The sequence below is a fragment of the Cibotium barometz genome, chromosome 43 (assembly GCF_041138505.1).
Source record: "Cibotium barometz isolate CiBa-2024 chromosome 43, ASM4113850v1, whole genome shotgun sequence".
Classification (NCBI taxonomy): domain Eukaryota; kingdom Viridiplantae; phylum Streptophyta; class Polypodiopsida; order Cyatheales; family Cibotiaceae; genus Cibotium; species Cibotium barometz.
Window position 1 is genome coordinate 32,285,683 of NC_141088.1, and position 18,297 is coordinate 32,303,979.

Below are 18,297 nucleotides of genomic sequence, written 5' to 3' on the forward strand. Positions count from 1 at the left end.
GAAGGACCAAAAACAATTAAAATAAGGCTTATGGGAGGTATTAAAAGTGGACGCATGGACAAAGAATAATGAAAATGGAAAGGAGGGCTTTATTTGGTCCATTTTCGACATTGCTTACCCAATGAAAGATGAAGAAATAGGCCCCCAACTTCCCCCATGACTCACCCATGCTCTCTACCTCTCTCTAAGCCACGTGGATGCTAAAAATGGCATCAGCTTTCCACCTCATCAACTCAAGTTTTTAAAAGTGGATTATCTTTCTCATTAGGAGGGCAACTAGAGTGCGAAAAAGCACAAGTGAAAGCTCTCATCAAGCTCTTCAAGCTCAAGCACTCATATGCTAGTTACATGCTTATTTTAATGTAATACCCTTGGTAGATAAGTACATAGTAGGCTTTGGAGCACTTCCAGCTCAAGCTCCTACCCAAATCCTCTTCAAGACTCTCCTTTTCTCTGTAAGTACTCTTGGCTTGAATAGCCATTGAGGCTTTGAGAAGAGGACAACGTAGCACAAGATCCTAAGCAAGACCAAAAGTTCATGGGTTACAAAGATCATAGCCTCCATGGTCCAAGAGATGTATTAATTCAAGCTTCTCTCTTTATGTAAAGAGTTAAAGAGCAAAGATTAATACAAAGTCTTTTGAAGGGGGTTCAACCTTGAGAAATCCGGTCCTCAATCTTGTGTGATTGTGTTAAGTTGGTGTGTACACTCCATGATCTCAGTTGTGGTGATACAATTGTGGCATTTGGTTCATTACGCCATGAGCTATTAGCTAAATAATTATGAAAAATATGTGGAAGATGTGGTGTGTGCAATTAAATTTGTAGAGAGTTTCAGATGTAAAACTTTGACACACATTTTGGTCATTTAAATTTTGGTCGTTTGCTATGATTGTAAAAATCTTATATGGTTTCTCTATTGCTTTATCTTTAGGCACCATCTAAACATATATGTGAAGGCTATATTCTGGGTAAAATGCACCGTGCTTCATGTCCTAAAGATGGTTTTGTGAGAGCTACTCACAAATCGTAACTTGTGCATAGTGATATATGTGGTCTAATGCAAACACCATCATTTGGAAATTGCCTTTACTTTGTAACTTTCATTGATGATTATTCTAGGCATGCATGGGTATATCCAGTGAGAAGGCTAAGTCCAAAGTGCTTTTGTACTTTTCAAGCAATGTGGTGTGTGCAATTAAATTTGTAGAGAGTTTCAGATGTAAAACTTTGACACACATTTTGGTCATTTAAATTTTGGTCGTTTGCTATGATTGTAAAAATCTTATATGGTTTCTTTATTGCTTTATCTTTAGGCACCATCTAAACATATATGTGAAGGCTATATTCTGGGTACAATGCACCGTGCTTCATTTCCTAAAGATGGTTTTGTGAGAGCTACTCAACAAATCGTAACTTGTGCATAGTGATATATGTGGTCTAATGCAAACACCATCATTTGAAAATTACCTTTACTTTGTGACTTTCATTGATGATTATTCTAGGCATGCATGGGTATATCTAGTGAGAAGGCTAAGTCCAAAGTGCTTTTGTGCTTTTCAAGCAATTTGTCTCTATGGTGGGGCTGAGAATATATATGGATGCAAAGTGGGCACCCTCCATTGTTCTGATTAGGGGGGAGTATATGTCTAGAGAATTTAATGCATTTCAAGCTCAATGTTCCCTATAGATCTCTTATGGAGACAGCATGTTGTTGTATGGCCAAAAGTGAAGCTTTTCCACATGCATTTTGACATGAGGCTATCATGTGTGCCACATAGGTGTTGAATAGGTGTCCCAATAAAGCATTGTAGTATATCACTCCATATGAGGCTTAGCATGGCAAGAAGTCTTTCATTGATCACCTATATGTTTTTGTTGCTTGGTATATGCTCTTGTACAAGAGCAACATGGCAAGAAATTAGATGATAATACTATAAAATGTATTTTTGTTGGATACAATTCTAAAAGTAAAGGGGGTTACAAGCTATATTATCCACAAACTAAGCATATCTTAGTCATTCGATCGAGATATAGTGTTCGTTGGAGGATGTTGTGCAGCCACTCAAGGGGTGCACTACTGAGAAACCCTATGTATCACACACATGTGTTCAAGGGATATTTTAAATACCCCTCAACTAAAATTTCCACCCCAATAAAACCACCCCTCTTTACTTATGCATAAATAGATTATTTTCTAAAGTTGAATCAAAATGCCCCTTCTGTTATTGTAATCCTATTAAAATTTTTATAAAAGTTGAATTAAAATACCCTCCATTTCATCGCACATGGTACACTAAATTTTTTTGAGGTGAACCCCCCGATTGCTTTCATGTACCAAAGGGACAAATGTACACTCACAACACATGTATGATACTCTATTGTGTCTATTTACTAGTGGGACAATCATATGTAGAACTAAATGAGACAAGTGTGTAGCCTTTTCAAGTTTCCAATGAGTCCACAAATCAGCCTATTACTGATGTTCATGTTTGTGATGCACTTGATGAGGAGATAATAGAAATTGAGGAGTCTAGGAAAATCCCTAAATGGCTAGTGCAGAATTTGCATGATAGTAAATTGAATTCACCGTTGGCTAGCCATACTCATTATGATTCTCTTTTACATGAGTATTTACATGATAGTAAATTGAATTCACCTTTGGCTAGCCATACTCATTATGATTCTCTTTTACATGAGTATTTAGTAACTAAATAGCTATTGTTGAGCGAGGCACTTGCCTTGCTTGCATAAGCACACTACTTCTATAGAAAGCTTCTAAAACCAAAATAAGAAGACCCACACCTCATTCTATCAACCTAAACCATGCCCATATATACATTATATATAAAAAACACACAACATAGCCTACTAGATCAATCATGATCAATAGTAGAAGAGTACAAATCCTATAGGTTATGGTATGAAATCTCTTTTCGCTCTAATGAAGTAGCCACACATGCAACTTCATCCATTAGCATGTCTTCTTTTACTACCACCATCAACCTTACATAATACTTCTTCGATTTTTAGCCATTGACACATGATTTATGAGGATAGCACCATCCAAATCTGACAACTGATATGTGCCATTTGGAAACACATCCACCACTAGGAAAGGACCTTCCCACTTGGCTTGGAATTTCTTTTGAAAGGTATGATCAAGTTTTCTATTATTAGCGAAGCACTATACCACTTTTCTTGATACCTTTGTCCTTCACTTAAGCATTTTTCATCTCTTGATTTGTCTTAACAATCTATTCATAATGCTTCAAAGCATGTTCTCTATCCAATTGTAAACATTGTAGACATAAAATCCTTTCCTTAAAAGTGTCCTTTTGATTTTCTTTCAGCTTACACATTAGCTTGATAGTGAGGATTTCCACTTTAATGGGTAACAAATCTTCTTGCCAATACTAGATGAAAGGGAGAAAAACCTATATTTGATTTTATTGTTGTCCTATATGCCCAATGGGCACATGGAAGCTCCACATCCTAAGTCCTTATATTGCTATGTGTGATTTTGATCATCAACAACTTGATAAGCTCTCCATTAAACCTTTCATTCTTATTGTTGCATTGTGGGTAATAGAGAGTAGTGTACGTATGAAAACAAACCTTGAGATTTTTACAAAGATAGTCAATAAGTTCCCCCTTAAAACCTGGACCCTTGTCAAAAATTTAGAACACAATTCCAATGGTACTCCAAATTTATAACATATCTCTTCATATACAAATTTAGCTAATCCTTACTTGTAATATGCTTTGCTACTTTTGCTTTAGCCCGCCTGGACAAGTAGTCAATAGTAGTGAGTATGTAGCAATTTCCTCTACTTGTCATTAGCAAACAGTTCCACTACATCAATGCCCCATTTCTCAAACACATTATAAGCCAAAATTGTGCTTCTAAGCTCATGTCTTAAAACCTTATTAGCCATTCTTGGATATTGTAAACATGACTTGAACTAGTTATTCACATATCTTTGTATACTCGGCCATATATACCCCTCCCATAAGATCTTGCGTAGAGTGATCCTCTTCAATGCGATATGTCCACCACATGAACCTTCATGATTTTCCTCTAAAATTCTATAAATTTCTTCTTTCCAAGGCACCCTTCTTAGCACAAGATCAAAGGCCCACATCTCATTTTATCAACCTACACCATGCCTATACATACATTATATAAAAAAATGGGGTTTCGAAAAAACATGCAACAACACCTTGTGGATGATTTGGTTGTTAGACATAACAGCAGCCTGCCAACCACTATCTACGCTAACAATCAAAGTGCATTGGTAGTTGTGAAGAATCTAGTATTTCATGATCACACAAAGCATATTGAGGTGCATTATCACTATGTTAAGGAGAGACTGTAGAAGAGATAAACTTAGCTTATGTGCCAACACAGAAAAACCTTGCCAGTCTATTCATCACAAAGGCTTTTCCTCTCATGAGAGAATTTTGAATCTTTTCACAAATCTTTTGGCTTACTTCCCTTTATGGATTGATCACATTTTATAGGTCTAGGCACTTCCCTATACATTGAATGCTAGCTCATGTTCACACCACATCACTCCCAGGGGAGATTTGTTGATATGATTTGGTAGTGGTGTGTGTGTACACTAGGACACTTCTTTCCCTGACTGGGAGGTTGTTTTCCCCCATGCATTGTATATATGCCCATCAATCTAGGGCTACCTTATCTTTATTCTTGCACACTAAGTAATACTACTTCTTATTTTGTGCTCTTGATTTTCTTCTTCTCTAAACTATGTGTGCATTCGTACAGCACGACCTCCAAAAAGTTGATGCACAAAGACTAAGGGAGGTAGCCATGACCCATGGTGGAACAAAGATACAAAGAAGAGAGGGAAAGCAAAGTCAATAAGAGTGTTCTAAGATAGAAAGATATGTAGATGAAGTGGAAGAAAGATACAAAGCAACGATAGTGAGTAACGTGGAGAGAGATTATGCTAACATATGAAGACCATAAGATGGATATGGAGATAGGATCTTCATAGAGAAGAAGGTGAAAGAAGAAACATATCAAGAGAGATCATGGAAAAGATGAGGACATGACAGAGAGTGTGATTCTATATCTAACCTCTTATGGAAAGGGATAACAAATGAGGGAATGGAGAAATAATGACAAAAAGGTGTTTTAGAGAGAAGATACAAATCTATGATATTCTACAAAGTGGAAAGGAAACAAGGAAGATAGAGGAGAGAAATAATGGAGGGAAGGGAATATGGGTGAGAAAGAGAATGAGAAAGTGATGTTCTAGAGAGAGAATGTAGGGAGCATACAAGTCTACAAATTGAGAAGGAAAAACATAAGACAAAGATGAAAAATGATGGAGGGTATCAAATCGAAGTTCAAATCCCAAGAGGGGGGGAACAAACTTACCATAGAAAATTCTAGTAAAGTCTACAATCATTTTTGGAAAAGATAAAAGAAAAAGGTGTTTTCTCTAGGCACATTTAAGCTAAATTCCCCACCACTCTAGCCTTGGTCATGATTGGTGTTTAAGCGTTTCCTTAAACTGCCAAATAGAAGGGTCCCTATAGACCCCATCCTTCCCTATAGACCCCATCCTTCCCTAATGCCTAATTTTAGGAATCATAACTTCTAATTTTTTAATTGCTATCATTATCTAAAGTAAACTCTTATGTATTTTGCACATGTAAATTTGCTCATTAAGGTTTGCACCCTTTCACAACTTGTGAAAGTAAGCCTTGTTTGTTGTCAAACTATTAGCCTAGCTACCAAATATCTTGTCAATAATCCACATCATCAAATTATTTGTGGTGCCATTACCACCACTACCACTTATCTACATAATCTACACTTCAACAAGTGAAGCCTTGATCAAATTACCCCTACTTCAAGAGACATCTTGCATGGCCTTACAAGTAGTCCTTGCTCTAGCCTTGTAATTATAGTTGAGCAAGTGGCATTGTGTGCCCATGCATTGAAATCAATGGCCATAATTCATGCCTTTGCTCACTTCCTTGAAAGGCTTCTTTGCAGCATATGGCACATACACCCGCACCAAATATGCCAGCCTGTGCAAGAATGCAAGTGGAGAAGCCCAGTTTATACCCTAGCATTGGAGGCATATCCTTGCCATAGCATGGACCCTCAAGTCAAAAAGTTTGTGTCCATTTACAATGTATCTAGTTTTCTTTGCTCATCCTTGTTCTTGACACCACAAAAGGGCTCCATTGGCTTATTCACATACAAGGGTGATTTACCTCTTATGAAGGGTTGGTTTTTACACTCAAAACTTTAAAGGCACTCTATGTACACAAGTAAAAGCATCTTACCTTGATGTATTCATAACTACACTTTTGGATTGAAAGCTTGTTCACACACAAGAGAAACTTTGTATGCTTTATCCATCCACTTAAAGAACTTTCTTCAAAAAAGCATGTACATAAATAAATATCTTTAGGATCTAGACATTGTTATGCACATGATTTTGTTGGTACAACCTACCCAAACACAATCTACTTGCATCCCACTTACACTTGCATCTAGTATTATAGCATTTTGCATATACATTGCTTGAAGGAAAAATGAATCTTGTAAGCGATTATACACTACATCTCTCGTGCTCCAAAAAAGAAGGAGTGGTAAGACCTTTGCATGGTGGCGACAATAATGAGCATGGAAAAACTACATGGAAAAGTAGAAGTACAATCATGGGTCTGCATAACACCATGTATGTATATGCAATTGAGTTAAGCACCAAGCAATATCTAATTTGTGTCATTATCACATGCATATTACATGGTTAAAAAATCAAAGCATGACATTGACAATGGAACAATGACACACGGATAAAAATCGAATGGCATGAAAAGCAAATGTGACACTACTGTAAATTTGAACATCAATGCAATGAATGAAGGCCAAGAGCAAGAAAGGAGTGAAGAACGTGACAAAAAGCTCGGAGACAGCAAAGGAGAACAAAGAGAGAAGAAAGCAAAGAAGTAAGAGGAGGTGGCATACATAACAAAAGAACCACAGCAAAATCTCACACCCAACTCTTTGTATTCAAAAGAATTACCTTTGAGCCACCAACAATGTATGAGTTTGCCATGGTTATCATGTGGTAAGTAGTTAAATAATTTTGATCATGTCCTTCTGCACCATGATCAAGTGCATGTAGCACTGTGAGCGCTTGTTTACATATGATACTATGCTCATGTATCAAGGGATTTAGCCATATTGAAGGGAATGGTTGAAAATGTTGTGCCAACATGCACATAGGGATTGAGTGTGAGGAGTCCACAAAAGAAAATAGCAGTCAAATGAAGAGAAAAGTTGAAGCTAGAAGTATTGAGAAAGAGGGAATCCAATGAGAGATGCCCTAAAGAAGCTACAATGTAGCTCAATCAAATTTATGCAATGAAATAAATCTACACTTTCTCAAATTTTTTAGGCTCTATCTTGCCACACACATTATCACTTTCTTTATATCTAGCAAGATAAATGTTGCCCACCATAGCTACACCATAGCGCAACAACTTAGGAAGCACAACATGTCTTTTTTCAGATTGTTCCTAAGATGTACAAAAGGTGAGCATGTGTGTATGAAAAAATGAATGGGCTAACCTTTCTATCACCCGATTGTGGTAGATGGAGTTGGTATCCAAATTCATGTGTTCAAATCCTCAATTTGAAGAAGAGCTCTCTCTCTCTCTCTCTCTCTCTCTCTCTCTCTCTCTCTCTCTCTCTCTCTCTCTCTCTCTCTCTCTCTCTCTCTCTCTCTCTCTCTCTCTTTAATAAGTCTCTCTCTGTTGGGTATAATGGGAATGTGCATAGTTCCTGATTTGAACCAATCCCTTTATTTCAAGATGTATGTGCAACCACAAGAAGTTTATGTGAAAACTTAAGGCCAAGCCACATACACAAGTTTTAGACAATTTCCAACGATAATTTCCTTGATGTGTGGAACCCGACAACATCAAGAGCTTATGCCGGCGAGGCATACATAGCATGGTGGGCAGAGGGCCACAATAATTCCCAATAATGTGCAGATTAGGACAACATCATGAGACCACCTGAATATGAGGCTCAACACACCTAGGCGCGCGGAAGCTGCCACCCCCCCCCCATTCTGGCCTCAGGAAGGGGCCCAGCAGCCCCTTGCCCCCCACTACACCTAGCCAGGTATGTAGAGCCTGGTCTGCAGAAGCTTTTTGTGTTGAACACTATAGGGAAACATAAGAGGAAGGGGGCCTCGCCCAAAATGTGTTGGGAAACAGCCCTTCTTTGATGCTAAGCAACAACCCATTTTCCTGGAGGAATGGCTGGGTCTTGCAGGTCATCCTGATTACCAATTTCCATTGGCAACCCCCGAAGGGCAACAACCCACATCGAAGCCAATCCATGACCCATTTCCAAGATGTGGCTGATCCTGGGCCATCCCAATTGCCAATGGGCAGGCCATCCCCATTGCCAATGGGGAGGTGGAGGAGGTTAGAGTAGGTGATGGTGATGATCGCCCGAGACATTCCACACATGACATTGTCATATTCCAAGTGACGCACCATTTCATGGTGGACAACAAAAATCACCATTGGCTCATGGTTTAGGTGACATTTCACAATCTCTATGTGGAGGAGAAATTCCAACCGCTGATGTGTAAGCATCCTAACATGTAGGAAAAAACAAAAACCCCACCCGTTTGCTGATGTGTAAGCATCCTAATGTTGGTACTGCATCTAACTTGCACAAGAAGTTTTTGGCACTTTGCCTTGTGGGGAAGCGGGCCTCGTTTCCCTAGATAGTTCAACATCATGAGTTTCTGCAGACAAGGCTCCACATACCTAGCTAGGTACGGTGGAGCCCAGGGGGTAGGCCCCCTGCCGGGGGCCCCCTAGCCCCCACCACACCTATTGATGATGTGCCTATTGATACATTTGGAAAGTGGGTGAAAGAGGAATGAAGAGATTTGTATATAGGCTACTAGACTTTGGTTCACATTTCACATGTGAACAAGGTAATAAACATTTTGAGAACTATTTGATTTATAATTTCTTTTTAATTCTTAGGTGGATCCACTCATTGGTGAAGATCTCATGGATGAGGAGGGAGAAATAGTAAAAGACTAGTCAAATGTGGATTCTAAGGACATGATGTATCCTAAGGCATGGGTAGAGAGAGGTGCCTCTAAGTGGGAACTCATGAGATGCCCTTGGTGGTTGGATTATTTTCTTGGACATGTGCATCCAAGTGAGATCACTTACAAAAATGTATTTCATCATTGCTAAACTCTATATAAGTCTTCTTACATCTCCAAAAGTAAAACTTGTTGGGCCTCTTGTCTCTCATGAGCTATTTTCTTTGTCATTTGGTTGTTGTTTCATAGAGTTTGACAGCATTGATACCCAATTTGAAAATCATAGAGATTTTCCACCTCATGAAAACTCTCCACTAGCTTCAACACATCCAAACATAAACTACTCTACAATAGCTTCACCATAGCTAAACATAAACTACTCTACAATAGCTTCACCACCACAACCAAACATGAACTACTCTACAATAGCCTTCACCTCACCCTAATACATCTACCTCATCCTATATGGCTTCACCTCACCCTATATGGATTCACCACCACAACCAAATGTGAACTACTCTACAATAGCCTTCACCTCACCCCATATGGCTACATCTACCTCATCTTAGCTTGTGCATGAGAGGCACACAAATAAACGATTTGAACTTGTGCATGAAGATCAAGAGAGAGATCTATTGACAACATGAGATGGAGACCACAAGTAAGAAAATCATTGTCCTAACAAACATGGTAAGAAACATGTGCTTCAAAAACTAGTCTTATTTCTTTTGTAATATTTGTTGGCAGATGATGAGTGTTTGTCATGGGTGTTGGTGGTAGATATCCACAATCTTAGTGAGGGTTCACGTAGGTGGAAATCTTAAATCTCACTAATCAAATTTTATTTTTAATGCTTTGATAACCCAATGAACATTTTGATCCTTGCCTTTTAGTGTGGAAAAGTTTTTGATAAAGACTCCTACATCATTATTTCACACAAGTGCTCCCTCACCACATACAGTTGCTCGTCTTGTATGGACTGATTTTCCTATGGGTTTACAAGTGTGGTAGATGTAGATGTGGGTGAGTGTTCCCCACAGAACAACATTAGCACATCATTGATATGTGCCACAGTTCTATTTGATGGCTTTTTTATGGTTGTTGATGAGGGCTGGTTTGTGTGTTTGAGCCTTATGGATAACCTTCCTAAAATACATAAGATGGGAAGGAAGGTTGGGGGTTGACACCAAACGATGTCTCTTCATGTAGAGTCAAGTTATTTATATAAGAATGGACAACTAGTAAGTACACACCACTCAAATCTTATATTTCACCTATGTGTATGTAGATTGGATACAAAGACACATAAAAAGTTTTTGCATTATTATAGGTGGGAACATTGGCATATGTTCTATCGAGAGCATTGTAATATTCCTATTATTGATTGTGAGGTGAGCCGGTTGCAAAAAAGTTGTTTAATGCTCAAAGAAATTTCATTCTAGAGAATAATAAGAATTTTCCATTTCCACTCACTTTGGTACATGAAACTATATTCTGATGTGGACCTTCTCTTGTCCAAATCTCCTACATAATCTAAGTTTGTGTAACCTTTTACACTTAATTCCTAACTCCCATAGCATATGCACATATTCTTTGTAGCCTTTAGGTATCTCATGATCCCTTTCACTACCTCCCAATGTTTCTTGCCAGGGTTCGACATGTATTTGGTTACTACTTCCACTACAAATGCAATGTCTGGATGTGTAGCACTCTGCATACATAAAACTACCCACTACAGATGCATATGGAATCTTGTTTATTTCAGCTTTGACTTCCTTAGATACTCGAAAATCTTGCTTGCATAGTTTCACATATGATGGTGGCAATGGAGTACTTGATGCATAGTTTCACATATGATGATGGCAATGGAGTACTTGATGCCTTCTCCCTATCCATACTGAAATGTTGTAGCACTTTGTCAATATACTCTAATTAAGATAAATAAGGCAACTTCTTTGATCTGTCCCTTTGGATATGCATACCCAATATATGACTTGCTTCACCCATGTCTTTCATGTCAAAAGATTTTTCCATCTTTGATTTTAATGCTGAAATCTCTACTGAATGTCTGCCAGCATCAAGTTACATGTCATCCACATACAAGATGAGGATCATCAAACTACCATCCTTAGCCTACTTGGTGTATAGAAAGTGATCAATCTCACTATGCTTATAGCCTTGAGAAAGCATAAACATATGGAACCTGTGGTACCATTCCCTTGGTGCTTGTTTCAAGCCATACATACTTTTCCTTGACTGGCATACCAAATGTTCTTTCCCTTTCTCAGCAAATCCTTCTAGCTACTGCATATATACTTCCTTATGTAAATCTCCATCCAAGAACGCCGTCTTGACATTGATTTGGTGTAAAAACAAATCATCTTTGGCAACAAATGCAAGAACACATCGCAGAGTAGTCATCTTGACCATTAGAGTGAAAATCTCATCAAAGTCAATACCCTTCTTTTGCTCAAAGCCCTTAGCAACTAACCATGCTTTCTACTTTGGTTGTCCATCATGAGGAGTAATCTTATACCTGTAAACCCATTTACAAGAAGGTAAAGCATTTTTGCCTTGTGGCAACTTAACCAGATCCCATGTTTGATTATTATGCAACACCTGCATCTTTGATTGCATGGCTAATTGCCATTTCTCTGAATCTACCCCTTGCACCGCTTCCTTGTATAACAAGATGGCTCCTCTTGACAATTAGTCAACATGATGTTGTTCATAGATGGAACAAATTGATCAGGTGGATGTGAGGATCTACACTATGTAGGTGTGGCTCAACCAAAACCTGGTGTTCCACTCTAGTCTGTAATGGCTCATCTTGAGCTCTGACTTGCTGTTTTGAAGTACTCGGTGTACTAGATCCATTTTCTTGGAAGATAACTCTCCTAATATCCTCAGTCTTTTCTGGTTTTTCATGAAACTTGGCTTCATTGAAGTACACATCATTGCTACGGATAACCTTTTTGGACTCAGGATCCCAAAGTTGATATCCCATCTTACCAGATTTACCATAGCCCAAGAAAATGCACTTTCTTCTCTTTGGCTCTAACTTGATCTTGAACTCCTTTAGAATATGGCTATAAGCCTCACAACCAAAGACTTTGAGATGCTTGTATGATGGTGGCTTGCCAGACCATACCATCTCTGCCACCAATGCTTCTTTGTCCAAAACCTTACTAGGAGACCAATTGATAAGATGGATAGCTGTTGCTATAGCTTTTGCCCAAAATCCATTAGGCAAGTTTGCATTAGACATCATACTTTTGACTTTCTCTTATATGGTCCTATTCATCCTCTCTACAACACCATTCTATGGAGGATTGTATGGAGCAGTGAGTTCTCAATTTATGCCTTTTGTATCACAAAAGTCCTAAAAAGCCTTTGAGACATACTATCCACCATCGTTATTAGTGCGTAAGCATTTTAGCTTCTTGCCACTCTACTTCTAGTGTTACAAATGTCTTAAAGACATTCAACATGTCGTCCTTGTGCTTGAGGAAATACACCCAGACCTTATGAGAATAGTCATCTATGAACGTAACAAAGTAAGAGACTCCCCCTAACGAAAGTTAGGCATTGGGCCACACAAACCACTGTGAACTAGTGCTACCCGTTGGTCCTTTCTGTTACCTCTATGCTTAACAGGTTCCTGTGCCTATTTACCATACAAACAATGTTCACAAAATTTAAAATCATGAAAAGAGAAACAAGGCAAGTAACTACAACATGACAATATTTCCATTGCCTTCTTGGACATATGTCCCAACCAGCGATGCCACAAAGAAACACTCACTTTCTTGGTTACGTTGATTACATTATGTTGGACACTAGATATACATGAAGCATGTAAATACTACTAGACTTCACACCATGAGCTATAGTCATAGATCCTTCGAGATCTTCCACGTGTTATGCCCACCAAACACTGTGATGTAGCCTACATCATCCAAAAATCCAGTGCTAATTAAGATCTTTGTAAATGGAACATGTCTGACATTCCTGAGCATAAAAGAAGTTCCATTCTGAAACTTTAACTGCTTATCTCCAACACCAAGATCTCACATGTCTACTCATTGTCAAGCCTTACATGATCTTTATATGATGTAAACCACTCTCTATGTGCAGAGATACATGAAGTGATGCCCTCGAGTCAAGAATCCAATCACTCAGTGCATAACCATCAGAAGCAGCTAAGAATATAGAATCCATGTTACTAATGAAGTAGATCTCACGTGGATACTATCTTGAAAGCATTACTATCCTATGAAACATTCTCTGTCACATTGATCTCCTCAATCTTCACTGATGACTTCTTCTTTTCTTTAGGCTCGTTGTCTTTGCCTTTGCCTTTTTCCACTTTCCATTTGTTATTACAGTCCTTTTTCATGTGACCTTTTTTTCCACAGTAGTTACACTCAATGTCACTCTTTGCTTTTGGGTCACGGGACTTACTGCGTGATTGCCCCTTTTTTCCTTCTTTTCCTTGTTATTGCTTCTCCCCCTGACAACCAAAGCACTATTGCCTTTTCCTTTGTCATTGTTCTTGTGGTTGACTTCCTTTGTCAAAAGCAAACTTCCTTCAACATTTGCACTGGTGAGACCTTTTCCCAATATATAGAGTTACTGGGAGCTGTCCTGAACGTAGCTTTGATAAAGTCGGAAAACTTTATATCTTATGTTATCAACTAGCTAAAAATTATGTGGAACTCATTAATTAAGATGGTTGGACATAGGTGTCCCCTCCTCCATCTTTAATTCCACTAGCTTCTTTAGCCAATATATTTGAGATGCAACACTTTGCTTCTCATAGAAATCACAAAGCTTTGTCCCTACTCCATAGGCTATAGTCTCTTTTGTTGCAACATTGAAGTAGACATTCTCAGCTAATGTAAGCATGATCGTAGAGCATGCAAGCTCATCCAAGTCATCCTATTCTTCATTTGACATGTCTTCAAGTTGTTCACTCTTGATTTTGATCATTTTAATATGCTTCTTCTGCACCAAAACTTGCCAAATTGGTTTCTTCTAGAATGAGGTTTGTGCCATCTCGCTTCTTGATGTTAAATGGAGCATCTTGTGAAGAAGTTTCCATAACTATGCTTCATTGTCTACCTCCCAAGGAAAAATCCATCACAGTTTCCCTTGTAAACAAAGCTCTGAAAACCAAAAGAAAGCCAAAATTAGTAGTAGAAGCTAATGTGCGTATAGCACTACCATACTCACAAAAAGTTTCGATAGAGTCTTCCTAAAAAGACCAATTCTGGAACCAAAAAACCACTCTCAAATCAAAGCTAATCTATGGTGTCACACTAACCATAGAACTATGTGGGCATACACTATATTTGCTCTAAACACTTGGGTGCATACCATAAACCAAATAGGCATAAACCAAGCAATGCCTCAATGGCGAGACGCAATATATGCAAACCTAATGACTAGCCACAAGTCATATACATCCTATTTCGATGCCAAGTATGGGGTGCTCAAGGGATAACTCCAGTGGTACCTAATCCACAAGTGTGCCCTACACCATGCTCGGAACACACCAGCTTCAAAAAACCTCACACAAGACCCTCACAGTATGGCTATGCAACTAATACAATAAGATAACCACAATGCAACTATCCACAATACAATAAGATAACCACAATATGGCTATGCAACTATCCAATACAATAAGATAACCACAATGTAATACATCCACGATGTCACTATATCTCTGACTACCGTATAGCGGTGGTTGTCTGCTAGTGTGACTCACACCAGTAGACCAACATTAGCATACATAAATTTGTCAAGTTTTAAATTACCGTTTTGATAGCCAAGATGAAGGAATTTGGCCATTTTACCTACTATTGCTCAGATAGTCTAATTTTGGTTGGGTAGGGTATCAGTTTAAGGAAATTTGGTGCAGCCTCAATTTCCTACTCTCTTGCTTCAGATATGCTCTTCCTATGTGTGTTGGACACTGAAAATGAAGCCTTAGTGTGTGTGATGGCTATACATTCTCCCCCTTCATAGTAGCTAGCCGATCTAGCCACCTTGCTACCCGATGTAGCCGTAGGAGATGCTGAGAAGAAGCTTTCACCTCCTCACACCTCCTCCTTCATCATGAAGAAGCCGTAGACACATCCTCTACACACACACACACACACACATACACATTTCTCTTGCTTTGATACCACTTGTAGGAATGAGGATGCTGAAGCGAGGATGCGAGAGTACGAGAGATGTGAAGAAGCACACATAGACACAATTTGATGAACTCACCCTAATGACTTAGGGGATAGTGAGTTCTTATTAGGGATATATACAAAAGAATGAAATAGCTATGTCTAGTTGCCCATGTACCTAGGCACCCACGTAGGGTTTTATACCCCAACAGAGTTTAGGGACAAGTTGGCTCCCAGGCCAAAGAAATGTATTTTTCATGGGCTATGGTGCTTTTTGGGAGATGGGATATCATTTGTGGGATCCCAAATCCTGAAAGATTATTCACAGCAGTGATGTATACCTCAATCTATGTGGAGAGATGACAAGCTTAAGTGGGAGTGAGCTATGAAATCTGAAATGGATTTGGTGCATAAGAATGCTACTTGGGATTTGGTATAGTTGCCAAAGAATAAGAAAATGTTACCTTGCAAATGGGTATACAAGATGAACATTATGCCCAGTGATGGCAAGCTAAAGTACAAAGCATGGGTGGTTGCTAAGGGGTTTAAGCAAACATCAAGGTGTTGACTTTGATGAGGTATTCTCTCGAGTTGTCAAGATGACCACTTTGCGCTGTGTGCTTGGGTTGGTTGGCCAAGAAATACATGGATCCCGTCCAAATGGATGTCAAGAAAATGTTCTTGCATGGTGATCTTCATGAAGATATTTACATGCAGTAGCAACGAGAAGAGTTTGTGGATAAAGGCAAGGAGCACTTGGTGTGTAAGCTAAAGAAAAGCCTTTATGGTCTTAAATAGGCACCAAAGGAGTGGTATCACAAGTTCCATGCTTTTGTGCTCTCTCAAGGTTATTGAAGGAGTGATGTTGACCATTGCCTCTACACACTAAGTAAGCTATGGATGGTAGTTTGTTGATTTTGATCCTTTATGTGGATGATATGCTTATTGCAGGCCAAAGTAGTGTGATGAAATTTCAGCCCTAAAGTTAAAGATAAGTGAGAGCTTTGACATGAAACATTTAAGGGAATCAAACCATATTCTTGGTATGCATATTTTTTGAGATAGGAATAATAAGTTGCTTTATTTGTCTGAGATAGAGTACATTCAAAAAGTGCTCAAAAGGTTCAATATGGAGAGGGGGAAGGCATTGAGTACTCCATTGCCTCTATATGTGAAGTTGAGTTTGAATGAGTGATGTACTCCATTGCCTCCATATGTGAAGTTGAGCTTGAATGTTTGTCCTAAATTTGATGAGGAAAAAGCTAAAATGGCATAAATGCCCTATTCATATGCTGTGGGGAGTTTGATGTATGCAATGATTTCTACGTGCCCAGATATTGCTTTTGCAATGGGAGTTCTGAATAGATTCATGTCAAACCCAGCAAGAAGCATTGGGAGGCACTCAAAGGGGTCATGAGATACTTGAATGGTACAAAGGACTTGTGCATATGCTTTGGAAGGCAAGAAACAAGTGTAGTTGGCTACAAAGATGCAAATTATGCAGGTGATATGGACAAGAGAAATTCCACATCAGGCTATGTCTTCATTTTCACTGTGCTGCTGTGGTAGTGTAGTTTCATGGAGATCTCGATTGCAAGATTGCACAATTATGTCTACCTTTGAGGCAGAATATATTGTAGCTTCATAGGAATGCAAGGAGGCCATTTGGCTTAGTCCTCTAGTGGGAGATTTGGGTATAACTATTGAGATGCCATTGTTACACAACAACAGTCAGAGTGCTATTTAGTGAGCCAAGAACCTAATGATTCATGCGAAGACAAAGAACATAGATGTGAAATTTCACTTCATCTGAGAGAAGTGCTTGAGGATAAGCGCATGCAATTTGTCAAGGTTCACACAGATGATAACTCTACTGATTTACTAACAAAGGGCATACCATCAGAGCACTTTGCACATTGTCGTGCACTTATGGGTTTGAGATAGTTGGTCTTTTGTTTTATCTCATAGACATATGCATATATATACATAGACACCCCAAACTTAAAGGCCTTTAAGTGGGAGTTTGTTGGGGTGTAAAGCCCAATGTGCTTGTCCAGCCCCACAGAGTTGGCTGGGCACTAACATTGACCTATTCTTTGTATCATATAACAATAAGGACGCACAAACCCTAGCCAACATTGTGGCGAGGAGTCTTGTGTCTCTCTTCTTCTTCTTCAGCTCCATCTCTATGAGCACACACACACATGCTTTGATTGTGCACGTCATAAAGTATCTTATCTCTTAGCTTATGATAGTTAAAACATAACCTTTTTCAATTCAAATATTTGATTTTATAATCCATGCTCACCTTCCTTAAAGTGAATTGGTCTATGCTTTTCATCCCCCCACAAACTTTTTGTAGCGATCTTGTTCTTGTCGAACATTTTGATGAGCCATCCGTAACATATCTACATGATATTAGAGAAAATTATTTACTTGTTGAATTTTCTTAGTAGCCAAGTCCATTATATAAGTGGTGATCAAGGGCCGTAAACCATACATCAACATAAAAGGGTCAAAGTGTGTTATAACATGCTTAGCATTGTTGAAGCAAATTCTAATATGGGAAAATAATATTCCCAAATCAGATTTCTTCTTGCTAACATATGCTCAAAGCATATCTTCCAACACTTGATTAACTCTTTCAGTCTGACCCCATCACTTAGAGGATGATCAGCCATACTTGAGCTGAGCATAGTACCCAACCTGCTGAATATTTCTTTCCAAAAATGGCTACTATTGAACTTGTGGTGATCACATGATCATTGACAATAAATTTTGGAGTCATAATTGTAGTCATGGTAGGAACAAACCTACAAAGCTTGGTTAATTGATCAATGATAACCCACATGGCATCATGCCCACCATGGTTCGTCATGGGTAGCCTAATGAAATCCATAAAGATGCTTTCCCATTTGCCATCAGGGATCTCTAAGGGATACAAGAGCCCTCCTACTTTAAGGCGTTCTACCTTATTA